This window comes from Pseudorasbora parva, chromosome 5 (genome assembly GCF_024679245.1).
Source record: "Pseudorasbora parva isolate DD20220531a chromosome 5, ASM2467924v1, whole genome shotgun sequence".
Lineage (NCBI taxonomy): Eukaryota > Metazoa > Chordata > Actinopteri > Cypriniformes > Gobionidae > Pseudorasbora > Pseudorasbora parva.
Genome location: NC_090176.1, coordinates 45,275,062 through 45,294,404, shown reverse-complemented (window position 1 = coordinate 45,294,404; position 19,343 = coordinate 45,275,062). Strand labels below are relative to the sequence as shown.

Here is a 19,343-nt window from a genome sequence, read left to right as displayed (position 1 = left end):
TTGCTGGTCAGAGAGGGATGCAAAAAATAAATAAAGCATGTACTGAGAATAAGGTATGAGAATATTGTGTAATAGCTAAGTACACAACACATATATGGCTAGCTAATCCATTGCAAGCTAACTTATCAGTATAACAAGTTGCCAAAGTAACGTTAGCCGTCTGTTTTGCTAATTCATTTTTCAACAGTCAGTATAACAAGTTGCCAGCAGCCGTCTGTTTTGCTAATTCATTTTTTAATAGTGTCTGTAATTATCAATGACAAACGTATTCACATTTCACATCGGTGTTTGTTTTCTTCTTAAATTAATCTGACTTTTGAACGAATTGGATGAATGAACGATTTAGGTGGCTCACTCACGTCTATGCTTACTCGTTTAAAAACAGTGAATAGCTTCCACCTACTGGCGGTTTCAATATTTAATTTCTTTCTTTTTTATAATCTTTACTATGTTAAATTTTTAAGAATGATTATGCACAAATTTCATAATGTTATGAGGTGTATAATCTCTTTACATGTTTTTATAACAGATTCGAGGTAAATATACCAGCAGGGTAGAAAAGTCAGCAGAGGGAGAGGAGGAGCAGGTGATCAGGTAAAGAAAAACAGCAGCTTTGTAAAGTTAGGCTGTACAGATAGATAGATAGATAGATAGATAGACTACATAATCGTTATTCAGTTTGCATATAAGAGCCACAAAGAGTTCAAATGTAGTAAGACTCTAAAAAACCAAAAACTTTCTGCGATGTGTAAATTCTGCGGTACATCATTACCGAAGTAAAGGGAACAATGTCCAATTTTCATCGACATGTGGAGGGAAAGCACAAAGATTAAAGGGGGGGTGAAATGCTGTTTCATGCATACTGATCTTTTTACACTGTTAAAGACTTGGAATCCCATACTAAACATGGACAAAGTTTCAAAAGTTAAGGTGGACGTTTGATGGGAGTATTTCTTTGTCAAAAATACTACTTCCGGTTAGTCATAAGTTTCGGCAAGTTTTTTGAGATCATGCGTCCCCATTTACGTTAATGGGGGCGGAATTTCCTTGTATGGGCCTTACGGACAATTCTACCGGAAGCGCGTGAGAGAGAGCGAGAAGCAACAGCCTACGCCCAGCAAAGCGCTGGCTTGTAGGATGCTGGACAGGTGACAATTACACATAGCACATTGCTAAACATAACAATGTCACCAAAAAAGTGCGTTTTTGGTTGCCAGACCAAGACAGTCCTGCACAGATTCTCCAAAACCCCGCGTTAAGGCAAAAGTGGATGCAATTTGCTTTTCCGGATCAGCAACTGAGTTGCGCGAATGTTTATATCTGTTCGCTGCATTTCGGTGCCGACTGTTTCATAAACAAGGCCCAGCTCGACGCCGGCTTTTCCCAATCGCCTAATGCTGAAGGATGGAGCAGTCCCAACGTTAGAAGGGTGAGTGAGACTGCTTCAAATGTCTGTGTTTTTTTTAGTCCGCTTACTGTCTACACAAACCACGCGTAAACACACACACACACACGTGCACAACTGCACTTCCCACATGTACACCTTCAAAGACAAAAATACGACGATATAATTCAAGTATAAATATGTAAATAACACAAGCCGCTAAGCATATTATATATTTAGTGTATAACTTTTAGTGTATAATCTGATTAAAAGCCATATTTTTATTTTGAATAAAGTTTTTTTCCCGCTGTTAGGGATGCACTCGACTCAACACACAGCGCGCTGCTGCACACGTCATTATTTAGCTCCGCTCACACGACACGCCCCCACCCGCTCGGCTTTTTTCGGAAAGACTCGGAACAGCGCATCTTTCTTATATAATTATTAAAAAAATAAAGACTTTTCGGAGATATGCAGGATGCAATGCTACTCTATAGGTACTCAAGATTGACATGACACTGACTGAAACTGAGTGTTTCACCCCCCCTTTAAGAACTAATAATTTATGTACCTATATGCACAAAATCTCAGCATTTTGACAGCTAATGCTTAGTAGTTTGTTCTTTGTAGAAGTCTGTAAGTGACTTTTTTAGGCCCGCGCTCATGCTCGGGCTTCTATTTTACTGTGTCCACCTGGCATCATGTAGTGATCGCGCTTTCCAGAAAGTCACATTGTTGCTACATACTTTGTCTCAACTGTTATTTTTAATATATTTACTGTTTACAAAGTAGGACAAAAGTCTCACAGAGAAATCCAAACCTTGCTTAATTAATAATAAAATGAGCATCTCCACCAAAAATGTCTAAGGTCGCCCTCTCTTCCTCCGCCATACTTCTCAAACACACACACACATATAAATCCATATTAAACCCTTTGGCTCACCTAGGGCTGGGCGATATGGAGCAAAAAATATATCTCGATATATTTTGCTATATCTCAATATACGATATATATCTCAATATCTTTACAGGAAAAATAACCCCCTAAAAACTACAGCAAAAACAAATATGACAAATACCAAAAATTCTTTTTTTTTCTTTTTTGAAGTGCAGAGGTAGTCAGTTCATGTAGGAAACATTGCGACATTTAAAAAAAAACTTCCCTGATTACATAAATAATAATAATTTAACTGTAAAAGAAAAATAATACATATAGCCTTCTTTTCATTCATTTCATGCATTCAAAAGATGAATCAAAGACTCCTTATTTACACTTAATAAAAAGTAAACAGTAAGCATTCTGCAGAAAGATGGGGGCATGACTGAGATATAAGTAAAATGATTTTGCCATAACACCACTTCCTGTTAAATTTGTATCAAAATTCAAACAGTAGGCCAGATGTCGCACTCTTTACTAAAGCGTAAATGAGCGCCTCATCACGCGGATCATGTACACATGAGCCGATATTCACTTCTTTTCCAGTTACAGAACGAAATATGAATGTCAGAAGGTAGGCTATATGATAGGCTTAGACTACAGCACAACTTGCAGAAGAGCACTGTAGGATGTCTCGTATTTCCCTCTTGGTTAAAACATGAATAGACCTATTCATCATAATCCCGTGAAAAAAGCTAACAAAATAATAATGATATTGTAATAATTTTTTAATGTTTTCGAATGATATGCAATTATTTTGACATTTTAACCGAAAACCATGCGATCAGTTTGACACAAATCATAAACTGACATGATTGTGACCGCGTCTCGCACCAATAGTGTCAATCACCTGACTGTGGGTAAAACTTGCGATTTGAACTATAGTGAACATTAATATTTCTTTATGAATTTTAGCAAGCAGTTTTAGAAGGAAAATCATGGTCTCTAAACCATGCTAAACCTGCTGGTTGTGAACGGCGCCATTTTCAATGAGACAACACGTGCGGGGCGGGGGAACAAAAGCAACGAGGCTGGAGGCGTGCGAGCACAGCACAGAGGAGGCAAACAAGCAAAGTGGGGGAATCAGAATTAAATATAAACAACATATCGATATATACGATATGTCCAAATCCATATCGAGTTTAAAAAATATCTCGATATATTTTAAATATTGAGATATCGCCCACCCTTAATATATATATATATATATATATATATATAATATATATATTCCTCATTAGTGCCTGTGCGGATCAAATAAGGAATCTATGTAAATATAGCTATGATTGCACCGGCTCTCTCTGGTCTCGTTCTTGACTCGGACTCGACCCTTTTTGAACTCGGACTCGACCCTCTCTGAACTCGGACTTGACTCGGACTCGAATGAGCTGGTCTCCACTACAACACTGATGGTAATATAAGAATATCCAGTAAGTTTCAGAGCTGAAAACTTCATTTTTAGTCAAAGAAAAGCTTTTATAGACCCAGAAAACGATCGTGTGCGAAACTTGCTGTCATTGTGTTGTGAAACACCACCTCTACAGAATAATTAGCACACTGTAAAAAAAATGTGTTGGTTAACTTAACTTAAAAAAGTAAGTAACCTGGTTGCCTTAAAATTTTGAGTTTATTGAAATGAAAAATTTGAGTTAAAACAATGAAGGAAATTTGTTTAATAAATAGAAACTCAAAATATTATTGTATCTGAACCACATACAAATTTTGATAAATCATGAAAATAGCTAGCCTGACAAGCCAGACCCACATCAAGATGTTTGGTCTGGAAACTCACCATTGACAGGGCTCAATCTGAGGGACGGGATAAACGGCTGTCTTTCAAACTCCCTCTGCACGCGATAGGATAGCACTACACCAACCAGAGCAACGAAGGTGAAACAGAGCTTGTTGATAGATTAAACATTCGCCGTATCCGGTCGGCTAAACTACGAACACATCTTCCCTTTTTAAGAATGACTTCAGTGCCGTTCTTTTCTTAGAGAAAAGCTTAACTCCAAGTCTTCCAGAGTCGCGGTCAAAGCTGATTCGAAAGGCCTCCGCCGTTCGCCAGTTTCTGTGTTTACTAGAAGCACGGAAGTAGTGATGTGTCGTTCATGAACGATTCGTTCATTTTGAACGAATCTTTATTATGACTCGGGACTACCGAGTTGTCTCAGATAGTGATTCGTTCATTTTGTGTTGAACGCGCATGCGCATTACGCAACATATGGCCTCTGAATGAGCTATGAATCTCCGAATTATTAGTTCTTTTGAGTCTCGGGTTTGAGTCTTTCGTTCTTCCTGTTAGTCCCATAGAGTGTATGCTGTCAGTAACGGAAACAGAAAAGATTAGTTCTTTTGATCGAGTCTCGGGTTTGAGTCTTTCGTTCTTCCTGTTAGTCCCATAGAGTCTATGCTGTCAATAACGGAAACAGAAAAGATTAGTTCTTTTGATCGAGTCTCGGGTTTGAGTCTTTCGTTCTTCCTGTTAGTCCCATAGAGTCTATGCTGTCAGTAACGGAAACAGAAAAGATTAGTTCTTTTGAGTCTCGAGTTTGAGTCTTTCGTTCTTGCTGTCAGTCACATGCTGTGTGTGTGTGTGTGTGTGTGTATATATATATATATATATATATATATATATATATATATATATATATATACACACACACAGTTGATTCAAAATTAGTCTAATTGAATTTGTGATGTTAGACTTGAATAGTCAATATTCCCATATTTGTATATGTCTGATATTAACTGAGAATAATATAAAAAATAAAATAAATAACTACGTGCTTTTTACTAAAAAGGTTGTGAACTTGTGTTCTATACGGTGACAAGTCACGTGACAAAAGAACGAACGACTCAAACCCGAGACTCGATCAAAAGAACTAATCTTTTCTGTTTCCGTTATTGAAAGCATAGACTCTATGGGACTAACAGGAAGAACGAAAGACTCAAACCCGAAAGACTCGTAAGAACTAATCATTTTTGTTTCCGGACCTGTGTCACGCACGGTCCGGGCGGCCCAGCCCCCAGATCTGATCAGAGTCAGACACAGACGAGTCGACAGCTAACGTCTCGAGGAGCTCGAAGACACGAGAGGCGGAAAACAAACGTGATAAATATGAAGTTGCAAGAGAAAGAATGTTTTGGATCAGGAGGTGAGGTGAACTAACAGTGAAACTGCAATAGCCTGACCCAACAACTAATCAATTAATTAAACATTTCGGTTTCTTATAATTTGGCTTTGGTTGCTGTACCCTATAGTTTATTTGTATGTAGTTTTAAAATGTAATCAACATTTTCATAAGTACTAGATGTGTTGGGCTATTTAACATGTCATTTTGGTGAAATGAACGAAATGACTCGAAAAAAGATTCGTTCATTTTGCTGAACGAGACTCAAAGATCCGAGTCAGTAAAATGATCCGAACTTCCCACTACTACACGGAAGTGCAACTCGGCCGTCGTCATTATGGCCCCGCCCGCCGACTCTATACACGATGTGATTGGCCTGTCCAGATTGTGAGGAATACAGTTCAGAAGGGTACTGAGAGTTCCTAGACGACACTTGCGGGCAGATTAAATTTGCTGCCGCTAGGGTGCGTCTAGATTTCTAGGCTAGAAAATAGCACTATTTGGCATGTTTCACTACATCATCACAAATAAAACACACAATTACCCAATATGCTTACAAAATCTTTTAATAATCTTTTAATAAAGGTTATCAAATCTCAATTTTTTTCATTATATTAACTTTTATATACATTTTTATATATTAACATTATATAATTTTTTTATTTCAATGAACTCAAAATTTTAAGGCAACCCGGTAACTTAAATTTTTTTTTTTTTTTACAGTGCACGTCTAATTCAGTAGCTCTGCCCACCGACTTATGGAGCTGATCGGGTTGCATTAGCCAGCAGCAATAAACATGTGGAAGAAGATAGCAAGATATTGCACTATTCCTATATGTGGAATAATACAGTCGCTGCATAAGCTTCCTTCTGATCCTAATATTAGGAATGAGTGATACTTCATTTATTTATAATGAAGTTCCAGCTCATGTGGGGAAGACGTTCACTGTGGAATCGTTTGTAAACAATTCTCAGGTCGAGCTGGATTTGCAGACATATTGAGATTAAAACACAATGCTGTTCCTTCTATATTGGATCTGACAGGAATTGTGCAACACAATTATGTGAGTAAAATGTCTTTTTTATATGTAATAGTAGTCTCGGGGCTGTGTGTTTTCCAGACAGGTACCAAAACGTAAGCCCGCTGGCAGGCCAGTGAATCTCAAATAGTGAAATAATAATATATAATAATAATTTCTTGATGTGTGTGTGTGTGTGTGTGTGTGTGTGTGTGTGTGTGTGTGTGTGTGTGTGTGTGTGTGTGTGTGTGTGTGTGCGTACGTGCAAGGTTCGCCCTTAAATCCACCAGTCGTGTGGGCCAATTAATACAAAATAATATTTCAATCAATCGTAGGTGGATGAGAAATAAATCATTGTGTTTGTTTGATAAAGACGTTTATGAGCCCTGTGATTGAGAGAATCATTCCTGTTGCCGCTTTCAAAACAATTCGTCCCTCATGTGAACTGAACTGACAGGGGAGCTGAACCTCATTAAATATGCAAATCTCATCCAATCCTAGCTGTGTAGCGTTAACTTCCAAGTCTCCAGTGGGGAACGCCCATCAAAACCCAGCGTTCAAGAGAGAGCCGCAAAACCAGTGTAGAAAATATCCTACTTATTAGTTATTAGTTGACCTCAGACAACAGTATAAAAATTCATTCCAGTTCATGACACCTTTAACAATAACACTGTGGCAAAATAAGTTTTTTGGCCGCAGAATGGTGCAGTTATGACCCCTGCCAGCTAACCAGCCAAATCTAGACCCCTTAGTTTCCCCATAGTCATCCAGACACAATACAGCTTTAGTTTAGATACCTTTCATGCCAGAACACTTACTTTAGGCTTTTTGTGTCAAATTGCTGCATATTGTGAAAAAGAAAAACCCATATAATTAAGTGGAAAAAGTTTCTTGGCTTCATCCTGATGCTTTTTGAATGGTGCTCTCGAAAAGCACTAAATTAGTGTTCATCATCGCCCACGTTCTTTTTCTCCAAGTTCACCTACTCTCATATAACTGCCTGAATTATGCATGCATTCTGATTACCACATCCACCGCAGAATCAGTGTCTCTGCTTGGCATTCATGTGTTCCTGAGACGCTCACTTCTACAGATATCGTGAAAGGGCAGGCGCACTCCACCATTCAAGGCTGTGACATACAGTTATTCAAACATTCCTTTGGCTCACCGTGATGAGGTTGATTCACAATCCCCTTTTCTTTCATGAATACACCATACCTTCAATGCTTCCCTCGTGGCAACCTACGCATGGCCATAAAGTATAATTGTGGATAACTCAAGCTGAAGGTGCGATTATCACACAGGTATCGCTTAAGTAAAAATAGACATGTTCCATTATTATACGTAAACTAAAATTAAAAATTATACACAAATCAAATTTGCAAAATGTACACAATTTCTGCAGCTTGGACATTCTAAATAACATCTCAGTGTGTGTAATGCTAGATATAACTATTCTATTGAGTTTTTGCCTCAAATTTAAAACCCTATTTGCCAAATTCTCATTTTATATGGCAAAAATATAACCCTATTTCATCTCATTATTTTCTAGAGATAAATTGAAAAGCTAACAAAGTTTAATTAAAATAAAAAAATGTATTAAATCAAAATTATTTTATAATTAAAACTAAATCCATAATATCCATAAAATCCTCCCATAATGGGAACACATGAAGGTTCTGTATATGAAAAACCTGACAGAACCTTTAAGATTCTAAATAAACCTTTTTCTTCTAAGACTGTACAATTACAATGTTTTATTTTTGGTCTGAACTATTCCTTTAAGGTTTTCTCTTTCTTCATTTATTTTTGGATTGTATTCTGTTCTGTTGGCCAGTTGGCATTGACTCTTGCTCTCTGGCCAGTGACCCGGAGAGCTGAACCGGTGAGTGAGCGATCTGCTCTGCAAATTGCTTGGCTTCATCACAACAGTATTTTTCAGGCTCATCGTTTAGAACTATAGACTTTGACAGTGTCTGCAACAAGAGGGCGGAACAATTTATTTCACATTTCAGTGCAGAACCACATGTAAAATTACTCTAAATGAAAAGACCATGCAGTGGATATTCAAGGCTCAGCCCAGACCTCTGTGTATGAGGCCATCCTTAGTGATGGAAATACAGATTTATAGATGTATAATAGAGGGTAAAATGTTACATCTGCACGGTTCTTATGTTCATTTTCAAATACCGTAGTGCGTGTATATATCGTATCTAACATAAAACAAGTTGGTCAATATATAATATGTGTGTTAGATGCAATTATGCAATAATAATGCAAGTGATGTGATCGATCTGTCCGTCCATCCATCCATCCATCCATCCATCCATCCATCCATCCATCCATCCATCCATCCATCCATCCATCCATCCATCCATCCATCCATCCATCCATCCATCCATCACTTTGTGGTTTAATAAAGGATCTGTGCAGGAAGGGCAGGTTTGTGTCTTTTAAAGTTACATTTCTCCAGCTCTCTCTATATGCAGTAGTGCCGGAGGAATTTAACTTTAAAAGACAACCCAGAACAGAAATGTCCAAACCCAGGCGTCCACTGATGTTTTCCTATGGGTTTTAATAATGAGGTTTTATATTTATGAGTAAAATAAGTTCAGACAATACTTGGTACTTATTTGATCTTTTGTTCTACAATATAAACTGCTCAGGTTTTTTGTGTTGCTTTGTGCTGTTTTTAAATAAACGTAACAGCTTCACAATTCACATTTTTGATTTGGGCATGCACTGTGTAGTCCTCCTTGCAGCACTCTGTTACACTAATCTCAAATGTACAGTATATCTCTAAAATGTACTTGTACTGATGACAAGAAGACTAGCCAAAAACAAAACAAATCTAAATATTGTTCTCTATAATTTCTCCATTGCTATTTGTAGGTTTTAATACTGTGCTATGATTTAAATGAGCCTCAGTTTCTTTCAGGATAAACTACAATATACACTACCGTTCAAAAGTTTTTGATTGGTAAGATTTTTGTGGGCATGTTTTTGTGACAAATCAGGACACAAATGTGTATAATGACATTGGTAGGACATAGGTGTGACATAGGTGTGACATAGGTGAAATAAACGTGTGTGTGCGTGTGTGTGTGTGTGTGTGTGTGTGTGTGTGTGTGTGTGTGTGTGTGTGTGTGTGTGTGTGTGTGTGTGTGTGTGTGTGTGTGTGTGTGTGTGTGTGTGTGTGTGTGTGTGTGTGTGTGTGTGTGTGTGTGTGTGTGTGTGTGTGTGTGTTCTCTTCTGCTCACCAAGGCTGTATTTTTTTTTGTAAAACACAAAAAACTGTAATATTGTGAAACATTTACATGTAAAATAATATAGGCTTCAGTGTCACATGATCCTTCAGAAATCAGACTAATATGATGATTTGCTGTTCAATAAACATTAATGATTATTATCAGTGTTGAAATCAGTTGTGTAAAAGGCTGTTCTTTTGGGGGGAAAAAAGTATATATTTAATATAAACTTTTATAAAATTATAAATGTCATTACTGTCACTTTTGATCAATTTAATGTATCCTTGCTCTAAAATTTCTTTAAGTACCCCCCCAAATAAATAAATAAATAAATAATCGTACTGACCAAAAACCTTTGAACAGTATGACATTGAACAGTGTTGTAAAATCTTTCTATTTCAGTTAATTGCTCTTCTTTTGAACTTTCTATTCTTCAAAGAATCCTAAAATATTTTTTACACAATTGTTTTCAACATTGACAATAATTAGAAATGTTTCTTGAGCAGCAAATCCTCATATCCGAATGATTTCTGAAGGATCATGTGACACTGAAGGAATGATGCTGAAAATCCAGCTTTGATCACTGGAATAAATTACATTTTAAAATATATTCAATAGAAAACAGTTATTTTACATTTAAATATTTAACAATATAAACGTTTTTTAATGTTTAATAAAATAAATGCAGCTTTGGTGAGCATAAGATATTCTTCTAAAAACATCTTACAGATGAAAAACTTTTGAGCAGCAGTATACTCTGAACATTATGGCAATAGTCAAAAAGTCTAGCTGGTGAGACTTTCTGATTTATTGAGCAGACTTTAAATGATTTGATTAGCCACATCCTAAAACATTCCTATTTTGAATCTCTCCTCTTTCTTCAAAAGGGGAAAACCCCATGGATGAAAGCAATCGTCACTATTGTGTTTGCTCTGGAATTATGTGCACTCTATTTTTGAAAAGGTTAATCTACCAATATGAACGATTGCTCGCGGGATATCGCACCCTGACTGATTTCTTGTTTTTCAAGAAAAATAGCTGTAACCTTTATGCGCTGACGAGAAACCTCTTTAGGTTGCTTTATATTGATTCAGCTTTCAAACCAATAGTGAGTAATCATCTGAACTTCAGGGGTATGCCTGAGTGCAAATATCTCTGTAATTTAGCGAGTGATTTTCTTTTCTTTTTACCCCTGGAGGTTCATGTTGGCACGCTGTTGGCTTTGTACTACATTTCTACATCCACTGTTATTAATCTACACCATGGCATGCCATAAAACTGACACACTATAAACCAAGATAACTAGGTAAATACAGTTTCACTTGTGTTTAAATCCTTTAGATATTCATGACCCCAAGTTCTGTTGTGTAAACATGAAACTGCATGATATAGATTTTATCTCCACTGCTGTATTAATCTTAATCTTTGTAAATGCATGGTTTAGCCTCCTAGAAGCTATTTTTGGATAGTTCTAATCAACTCAGTCAAAATTGAAAAACTTAGCTGTAGTTTTGGTATGCATACATCTATCACCCATCTGGACTCACACCTTCTAAGCATGTAAACACTGTAACTCTAGGCATAATCCATCTTGAGAATGAGGTTTTAATGTTTGATCCAAAAACCTGTTCTGCATTTTTCCACAGATATGGCTTACTCCTCAATGCAACTCCAGCTGGTGAAAAATGTAAACCACCCACTTCATTAGGTAAATTCTTTTCTAAATATACCAAAATAAGTAGTCCATATCTCCTGTGTCTTTTGAAGCCATAATATAGCTTTGTGTGGGAAAAAAAATTAAATTTAAGTTATTTACTGGAAATCTTTGCTACTGCAGCTTTCAAGTCTCATGATCCATTATTCGAAACAACTATAATATGTTGCATTTGGTTATGAGACATGCGACAAATGGTGTTTTTGGTGTCAATAGCTATGTTTCCATCCACCTATTTTTATGTGCATTTTGGATTTCACAAAAATAAAAAATAAATACCTAGTTGGAAATGCCAAGATGCGCATGGATTCTAAAAATATGCTTAAAAAACGTGCTCAAAAAAATCTCCGATTGCAACAACCTCTATTTTTATTACAGATATTTTGCACCAATTTCCCAGGAAGTGACGCTTTTGTTATCTTCAACACATGGAAAGTTTTATGCGATATTCCAAGTTAAATGTGCAACTTTGTATGGAAAACATTGCTAATGACATTTTTGAATCTGAATGGGAACACAAATGCAGAGATCTGAGATTATCAGTGACATTTTCATTTTTCGCCATTTTAATTTTTTTATATTTATCTTGACAGTGACAGTCACTATGGAAAAGAGCTGTAGGATTCTTAAAATTTCCTAAAAAATGTAATGGATTTACTATTAACTATTCTTAACTATTCTTTTAAATCTGCTTGAAAAACAAACTAAGCAAAAACATACCCATATTCATAGATAATAAATAATAAGCAGTAGTAAGTCAAATAAGTCTCATGAAGTAAACCTCTAAGTTTTTAAACTTTTTCATCCATCTATAAAACTGCTCCTTACTCTTTTCGGTAACATTTCATTTCGACAGTCCACTTTAGATATTTTACTAAATATAAGAACCTTTGCAACTACATGTCAATCATTCATTAGACTATAATGGGACTGTCTGCTTAATAACTGCTAATACTTTGTTTTGATTGTCCCCATCTTATAAATTTGTAATGTTAAAGGAACTGTATGTAAGAAATGTATTTCAATTTATCATAAAATGGCCCTGATATGTCTCTAGACATTAAGAAATCATGTTAATTTCAAATACTTATATCAATGACAGCAGTAGTCCGGCCAGGATATTGTCATTTAAAAGTTGTTGTTGCAGCCCTCAACTGATGTTGATGTTTTGGCCTGAAGCTCCACCCTCCACCTATCAACCAATCATGAAGTCAGTAGTGTTTCAGCATCCGGGTTGCCAGATCTGCTGTAGTTACCACAGCTGCAGCTACAAACGTTCCTGCTGATGATGGAGCCAATCTGGCAACCTCAAGTCAGGGGGAGGGGGAGGGGGATACACCGCTTTACAGTCATTTGAAAGTGATTGCAGTACCAGTTTTGGCCACAATTTTGCATACACTTCCTTCAAATTTGCTACTAACCCAAACACTAACCTAACAGTCTAATACTCTAAAGAAATTAAGCTGATATGTACTTTCAAAATAAAGAGAGTTAGTTGACATGTAGTACACTGTAAAAAATGATATGTTCAATAAGTTATGACAACATATGTTTTTACATTGTTTTAACTCATCAAAATAAGTTAAGAAATGTAAAACCTTTTTTTATTAGTTATACAAGATGTAACTCATTTTTCAAAGTCAGTTTATCATAATTTAAGTTGAAATAACTTAAACATCCAAGTCGATTGTACTGCAAAAGTTCTACATTTGCCTTTTTTTACAGTGTCGTTGCAAAGTTACTAGTTATAGAGAATGTCTAAGGTGTAATAAAGTGTAACACTCTTTTTCATCATGATTTATCTGACGATAAACACAAAAGCATTTATAATTGATAGCCATCATTCCTCATGTGCAAGTGATCAGATTGCACCGATCATGGGTTCTATTTGTATATCCTTTGAATTCTTAAATGGGTTTCACAGCGGTTGAAACAGACACTTTTATTTATTTCTTTTGCTGAAGCTGCAATGTTGCAACTGCAGACTTTTCTCTTTGTAATTACAGTGATTTGATTTAGAGAAAATTGATCTTGCCAAGTTGGAGAAATGGCATTGTATCAAATTATTCAAGCTAAGCTGATGTTCAATTTTTCGACTTGGATTTCACTTAGCAACGGACACAAGCATGTGATAAAAGGGCTATTTATACACACACAGGGTTCTGTTACAGCTCGAGCGTGTTTGCCTTGTTGCACTGAAAATACTGGCACGATTATGGTGAAAAAGAGCACTTCAGAGGATGGAGAGATATTTGATGTTGCGCACCACTTACCCTCAGACAAGAGAGATGCACATTTACAACGTATTGTTAAATAGATTTAGCCAAAGTTTAACCCAATCCACTTGGAGTATTTGAAGTTCAGTCAGCCTTTCTGTTTCATGCAATGAATCCGCTTTCAAGCATAGTGTTTTTTATGAGCTGCATGGGCCAAATTCTCACTATTAACTAGTTGCTTATTAGCATGCATATTACTAGGATATAAGCACATATTAGTACCTTATTCTGCATGACCATATTCTACATCCCTTAATCCCAATACTTAAACCTAACAACTACGTTGCTATAATTTTGAGTTTATTGAGGCAAAATTTGTAGTTAAAGGAATAGTTTACCAAAACATTTAAATTATCCCATGATTTTTTTATGACCATTTTACACCATGGTTGGATAAACGTTCCCACACTTTAGATTAGAGTCCAATTCTTACTATTAATGGAATAGTTATATATGACTTTCTTCTTTTAGACAAATACAATCTGAGTTATATTAAGCAAAATGTCCTGGCTACTTCAAGCTTTATAATGGCAGTGAATGGCTGTTGCTGTTTTTAAGTCCATAAAAGTGTATCTGTCCATCATAAAAGTGCTCCACATGGCTAATAAAGGCCTTCTGAAGTGAAGCGATGTGTTTTTTTTAAAAGTTATTAGAAGCATTAAATATCTTTACTGCCATCACATAACCATAACAGACCATTTTCAGTCCATAGGAGCAATAAAAGCACAATTTTCCAAAAGTGACAACCGTTAATTGTCATCTTTGCACCAGGAAAGACATTGATAATTAATATGGATATTATATAAGCCTTTTCACTGTCCATTTTAGACAGAAATAATATGCTGGATGGATTTTTTTCTCTCTAGACGTTGAAGAAATATTACATTTATTTGGTCATTAGCTTTTTCTGTCTTCTGAGGTTCCATCAGAATGACCCTTTGTGACAAAAGGATGTCATTAGCACTGACAAAGTGCTCTGGTTTAATCATATGCCAGACTCTGAGCTGAGGAGATTTCTCGCTCTGGCGCTAAAAATGTAAATAGGATCATTTTGTGTTAATTAGCAAATCCAAAAAAGTGTGACTCAAATAGATTAACATTTGCTTCTTGTTCAGATTTTATGGAGTTGTACTGCCGTGTTTAATGTGGCATGGAATGTTAAATACCTGAGGTGTTGCAAATGCTAACCTCTAATTTCCAGAAAATCCTCAAAAGATCTCTCAGGTACTGTAATGCAGCACAAATGACTGGAAAAGATTAAATTCTCTGTTAACTGGCACATGAGGGCACATTGAAATGAAAAAATCACAAATGAAATCGCTCTAATATCTCCATTGTTTCTCCCAAACAGCAGCTAGATGAAGGTGGAAAGCAAATTAAGACTTTTGCTTTCTTAGATGTTCCTCCCGAGGAAAATAGAAATCTCATGTAGAGTTTCAGAAAAGATCGCAACAATGTCACAAAATGTGCTCAGATTTGCCAGGCATCATAGTCTACAATATAGTAAGATCTTGATATGAGTATGGTCATTTGTCAGGATTTTATTTCCGTTTTTATTTCTATTTATTTCTGTGCACTTACTGAGAGGTAAGAGAGAGGTACTTTCAGAGAGGTATCTGTCTATAAATGGGAAAACAAAGTAAATTGCATTATTTATTTTAAAAAGTAACTAAGATATTTTGTTGTAAATTTAATGCATTACTAGTTATTGAAAAAAGTATTCTGATTACGTAACTTGCATTACTTGTAATGCATTACCCCAACACTGTCAACAAAGTTGGGTAACACTTTATTTAAGGTGACGTATTACTGCATGTACTTACTATAGTAATCACAGTAAATTATGCATACCGTAATTCCTCAAATAAAGACTGGGGCCTTTATTTACCTGAACTGCCGATGGGAACCGGCTTTTATTTGAAGCAGGCTTTTATTAGGGGTCGGTCTGTATTTCTAATTCCGTCTGTTTAAAATATAACTGCTTTAAGTAAACCGTTTTCAATTTAAAGTGATCGTTCCAGTGGACAAATATCATTGATTTATTTAAGAAACATTTGCAAAAATATCACCATACAACAACATAATACGCATTTTTTGTAACTCCGAGCGCAGCTCCGCATCCGAAGATGAACGAATTCTCGGCGAATCTAGCCGAGCTTGACGTCTCATCACACCGGCCCCCAGTTTGTACATTAGGTGCTTATATTTACTGAATGAGCCTACAAAAGCAGAAATAAGCCATTTTAAATAAAGATCCATGTTTAATCAAATAATAAATAAATCACGACACTAAAAGTTAATGAAATTAGGAAATATTTAAGAGATCGTTAATTTAGTGCATATTTTGTTCTCATGTCACAAGTAGGCTAATAATATCAAGCCAAGGTTTACTGAGTTTTACACGATTCTTTAGTGGTGTGGTTTTTGGTGAAATTTACTAAAATAAATATCATCACCTGTGCACGTTAGCCCACTTCTTCTCGATGCTTTTTCTTGTTGGTTTATTGAACAATTACTCCGAATCGGCCTCTGTCGTTTCAAAGAATAGCACAACGGCGAGCGCGTCAAGTATAAACGGCTCATCCGTTTGGGGAGGAGGCGCGCGCAGTCAGCGAAGGCTCGCGCAGCGGAGACAGGCGAAAGTATAAACAAGGCGTGAGACGCGGAGCTGAGCTTCGAGGCTTGTGTGTGACCACCTTAAGACATAAAAGAGATGAGAGGCTAATATTAGGTGCGTCTTAATCAGCTCCCTAGTTCAGTAGTCAGGGCACTGATCAGGACATACCGGTAAGTCAATGGACTGACTCCCTGATTAGTGCCCTGACTACTGAACTAAGGAGCTGATGAAGACGCGCACATTGTGAAGATCGATATTTGTAGCCTGCCTGACACAGCATTTTCACAGATGTCGCATCGGGGCGCGTGGCATCAGGATAGTTTCGCTCCATTGTGATGTCGGTCAGCCGTCACGGCTCAACCCTATTGAACATTACGATGAACTTGAATGCACATTAAATTAACGGCATTTAGGAGATTATCCACACCTTTTCCCCCGGCCTTTATTTGAGACCGGCCTTTATTTGTTCGTGCTGACCACGCCCCCAGCCACTATCAGAGGCCCTGCGTTTAATTGACTCCAGGCTTTTATTTGAGGAAATACGGTAATTCCAAGTACCTAACCCTAAGCCTAACCATAACTCTATAGTAAGTACGTGTAGTCAATATTACTGTAACGAAGTTCGTAGCTGGGAAGGAAGGAGGCTGGAACCAGCGAACGTTCAAAAACTTTAATGTAAAAATAATAAAACAAAACGAAAGTAAAACCGTGGGCAGCCCCTCATGGACGACTGCCCACCAACACACCTAATAAAACGTGGGCAGCCCCTCACGGACGACTGCCCACACATACATAATAAAACGTAAACAAAACTCAACATAAAATCCAGGCCTGGTCCTCTCTCGTCTTCCGCTGCCTTTGCTCCTCCTTTTATGCTCCGGTCACATGGCCGCGAGACGAGACCGGTGTGTCATGCAGCTGGCACTCATTAACACTCGTCACCGGCCCGCTCTCGCGGTCCCTCGCCCCGCTGCCTGCCACAATTACTCAGTAGTTATTTGAGGAAGTACAGTGTAACTACGTCAACTTAAAATAAAGTGTATCCCAAAATTGGTACTTAAGTGAAACATAGCTGAAAAAGAGAGGAAGAACAACCTCTGAACATCTCTATTTTCCAACCTTTCCTCCAAAAAAATATGACACTATAGGTCGTTTTTCAAGCACCATATCACAACCTATATTTACGTTTTAAAGTCATGCGCCCTCTAGCTGGCGTAAAAATAATGTCGCGTTACGTCTGACGTCATGAAATGATGTATGACTATCGTTACCAATCAAAATGCGTGTTCATTTTAATGCAATGTGTGGACTTTTTACTACCATTTGTCCTATTTCCATTTAGCAAAAACATTGTTTTTAATTTACATCTACACCCACCCCATCCCTAAACCCACCCATGGATTTATAGTGCATACACACTTTATGAGCACATGTGTTCCCTGGGATCGAACTCACGATCGCATGATCACATACGTGCAATGCTACGGTATCCATACAGTAGCTACGGAGAGCTTATCTCCGTAGCACAGCTACGGAGACAAGATGGTAAGTGAATCAGGTTTATTGAGCAACCAGTAGATATGCAACTTGACTGAATGGAGATGTGCTGGTGATTGGTCTTGGTTTGGTTTCTCAGAGGAACTCTGGAGAACACGGAACACACACACGCTGGACACAGGAGATCGCTGAAGACTTGGGAGAAGACGCTGGAGAAGGGTAAGTATCATCGAGGGAGTCCTTTAGGTAAGCAGCAGGGATTAGTACCTATTGCAAACGAGATCGGACAGTGACTGAGTGCCTGTGTGTGTGACTTTTGTGCTCCTGGTGATTGTGGTGATGATGTGCTGCAGGTGTTGGTGATCAGTACTCAGGTGAGAGCGTGCGCTGTGAGTCTGTGACGTGGGAGCCTGGCGTGTCTGTGACAGAACGATTCAGACAGTGTAATTGCTTTCCTTTGGGTGAATGAAGTTTTGCTTTATGTGATGTGAACCTCCGCAGCTCTGGTCCAGAGACACGATAGCACAAAGAAGATCATATGCAGAATTCTATATTTTAAACCAATAATGGAGGATAATAGGTCCTCCATAAACAGTTCGAGATTAGCCGAGCTGTGATATAAACGAAATGCTATTGGCTATTTAAAAAAGGGGAGGAGCTGATAAATATCTATCCTTCTATTTCAGTGGAAATTACGTTAACATGTTGAATAATGCTCGTTTCAAAGTACTTCAATGGGTCTTTAATAGTTTTTATTATTTCACTGAACAAGTTTTAGCCTTGTGACCTTTGGTTTCCCCTAAAATTTGGTCATCACCTTCTTCTGCTTTACATGTTTCAGTGTCTAATGTAGAGATTTGGATCTTGTGCCACAAAGCATTTGGGCAGGCATGCCAATTAAAAATATGAGATGATAATGCAATCAATCTCTTCCATGAATATTTTGTATTTTGTAAGCAAGATCATCTAAATTTATGTGTGCCAGGTAATGGAGAGGAGCCCTTAAAACTACACTGTGGGATATTTTCCCCCATCTAGCGGTGAAATGGTATATGACCATCCAGTGAACATTAGTTTCTGTTCCTCGCAATTCTGATTTTGTCGGTGGCCGATTTAGTCCAAGATTAACATGGCAATCCCCCTCTTCACATTCGACACGGTGCCATCGAGTGTTGAAACGCGAAAGGCGAAGCTTGAATTTATGGGTATGTCCCTCTTTGGCTAATGTACTTTCAAGATGGAGGGGCAACATGGCTACAGGCATTCAAACCCCTCACCCATATGTATTTTCAATGGCATATTATAAACTTACGAGAATACTTTATTACTTGAAAGAAGTAAATATACATTAATGAGCACATATATTTTTGAAAGAACTAATTGTTTTTAGCTAAGAATAAACTAAAAAAGTTACACAGTGTAGCTTTAAAGTAAACATGACATGACATTCACAAACCATTTTGCTTTCATAATCATAAAACATATTTGCAAGTGAAACAGGATATGAGAGCAAAAAT

At 37.2% G+C, this 19,343-nt stretch overlaps 1 long non-coding RNA gene across 1 annotated transcript; it reads left to right on the top strand.

The window, feature by feature from the left end:
- Positions 1–562: 562 nt before the first annotated feature.
- On the top strand, positions 563–12,092 carry LOC137075656 (uncharacterized). The gene is made up of 3 exons (XR_010905078.1): positions 563–594; positions 11,369–11,430; positions 12,030–12,092. It is a non-coding gene; the product is annotated as an uncharacterized lncRNA (long non-coding RNA).
- Positions 12,093–19,343: the final 7,251 nt, after the last annotated feature.